Source organism: Rutidosis leptorrhynchoides, chromosome 5 (assembly GCF_046630445.1).
Source record: "Rutidosis leptorrhynchoides isolate AG116_Rl617_1_P2 chromosome 5, CSIRO_AGI_Rlap_v1, whole genome shotgun sequence".
NCBI classification, from domain to species: domain Eukaryota; kingdom Viridiplantae; phylum Streptophyta; class Magnoliopsida; order Asterales; family Asteraceae; genus Rutidosis; species Rutidosis leptorrhynchoides.
Genome location: NC_092337.1, coordinates 248787095 through 248789609, shown reverse-complemented (window position 1 = coordinate 248789609; position 2515 = coordinate 248787095). Strand labels below are relative to the sequence as shown.

The 2515-nt window shown below is 32.6% G+C and overlaps 1 non-coding gene across 1 annotated transcript; it reads right to left on the bottom strand.

Annotated features, from left to right (window-relative positions):
* Positions 1-1574: 1574 nt before the first annotated feature.
* Positions 1575-1681, bottom strand: LOC139850746 (small nucleolar RNA R71). Its single transcript, XR_011760127.1, has one exon. It is a non-coding gene; the product is annotated as a small nucleolar RNA R71 (small nucleolar RNA).
* Between the last annotated feature and the right edge of the window lie 834 nt (positions 1682-2515).

Below are 2515 nucleotides of genomic sequence, written 5' to 3'. Positions count from 1 at the left end.
TAGGGTATTATTATTATATAATTTAGTTTTTATTATTATTTTGTATATTTAGTTTAATTAGTTTAAATAATTTATAAAATTAATAGTTTTATTAAATAAATAATATAAAAATAATATTTTTATAAAAATTGTAATTTTTACAACTTTTAGTTTATTTTTATATTTTGTTCTTTTTTATTTGTTTTAGCGTAATTTTTTTGTATTTTTCGTTCGTATTTAGTTTTAAGACATAGTTTTTGCCATAGTTATTTTTATTTCTAGATTTTTAGGCTTTGCCGTAAAATCCCTTAAGTGCTTTTTCTTTAGACTAAGATTTAGATGCTTTAGAATTTTGCGACGCTGTTTTTATATTTTAATACCTTTTTAAGTTATTGTCGTTTTGAGATATAGAATTCCTTTTAAGCTTTAATATTTTAAGACGCAACTTTTAATTTTTAGTTTTTAGTGTCTTTTTAAGTTTCGACGCGCTACTTTCTTATTTTTATTTTTCGACGCCTATTATTTTTCAATCTTTTATTTTTTCGACGTTTTTCGACGCGCTCTTTTTCTTTCTTATTTCTCGTCATTCTAGTTTTTAGGACATAGATTTTTATTCTATTTCTTCTCTAAAATTTCTTAAAATTACGAAAAATTATTTTAAGCGGTTAAATTGATAGACATCAAAATTTTCTGGTTCGTAGTAATAGTTGGATTTGTACGTGGACCGGGTTATTGGAGCCAAACAGTACTCAATTATATTGAGACCAAACGAATCCTGCCCCTCTGCTGCATCTTTTGGCTATTCGAAACGTGGACAAAATCAGAAAAGTCTATTAATTGGATAACTTATATAATTTTTCTTTCTTTTTAAAAACTAATAGGATATTCAGTGAATGCACCGAGCAAAACGTTCACCACCTTTTGTACGTTCACCACCTGTAACTCGATCAAGAAATCTCGCAAATATTGTCGTCGTTGATTTTTCTTTAGAATCGTCATCCAGTCGACCAAGTAATCCAATTTAAATTTTCGATAATCCATTTTTTGTACCCGACCTCACAATTGAGAATCCGGAGAATATTTAGGGACAATTCGTAGATCCTGAACCACTAATCTTTCCTCCGAAACCACCAATCATTCAAACAGAGATTGTTGAGGAACGATCCATTAAATCAGAATCCTCTAGTGATTCAGATTCAACAAATTCAATCATGGAAAATCTGGAACCTCTAAGTATGGAAGACCGAATGAGAGCTAAACGCACTGGCCAAGGTCACGCAATTACTCATCCAGACATTAATGCGCCAGATTATGAAATCAAAGGACAAATTCTACATATGGTGACTAATCAATGCCAATTTAGTGGTGCGCCGAAGGAAGATCCAAATGAACATCTTCGTACCTTTAATAGGATCTGCACTCTATTTAAAATAAGAGAAGTTGAGGATGAACAGATATATCTCATGTTATTTCCCTGAACTTTAAAAGGAGAATCAAAAGATTGGTTAGAATCGTTACCTGAAGGGGCGATTGATACATGGGACGTTTTAGTTGAAAAATTTCTTAAACAATTCTTTCCGGTATCCAAAGCCGTAAGACTTCAAGGAGAAATTGTTAATTTCACACAGAAGCTAAATGAAACTCTATATGAGGCATGGACAAGATTTGGAAAGTTATGGAGAGGATGTCCGCAACATGGTTTAGACACCTGTCAAATAGTACAAATATTCTACCAAGGATGCGACATCACTACAAGGAAAGACATAGATATAGCAGCTGGTGGTTCTATTATGAAGAAAACAGAAACTGATGCTTATAAGATTATTGATAACACTGCTTCCCACTCACATGAGTGGCACCAAGAAAAAGATATCGTTAGATCATCTAAAGCAGCTAGAGCCGATTCTAGCCATGACTTAGATTCCATTTCTGCAAAGATAGATGCTGTCGAGAGACGAATGGAAAAGATGACCAAAGATATTCACTCAATACGAATTAGTTGTGAGCAGTGTGGAGGACCACATTTGACAAAAGATTGTCTTAGTATTGAATTAACAATGGAACAAAGAGAGAATGTTTCATACATAAACCAAAGGCCTGGAAATAATTATCAGAATAATTATCAACCGCCAAGACCAATTTACAATCAAAACCAGAATTATAATCGAAATGTTCCATACAACAACCAACAAGGTCCTAACAATCAACAAGTATCCAATAATACTTACAATCAGCAAAGACCTAATTTTCAAAACAAACCACTACAAACCGATGATAAAAAAGATATGATGACGAAGCTAGTTGAATCTCAAACTCAGTTTTTCACATCTCAGAAACAAACCAATGAACAAAATGCTCAAGCATTTAGAAATCAACAAGCTTCTATTCAAAATTTGGAACAAGAAGTGAGCAACCTAGCAAGGTTAATAGGTGAAAGAAAACCGGGAAGCTTACCTAGTGATACAAATGCTAACCCCCGGAATGAAACAGCTAAAGCCATTACCACAAGAAGTGGTATTACACTTAAACCACTTGA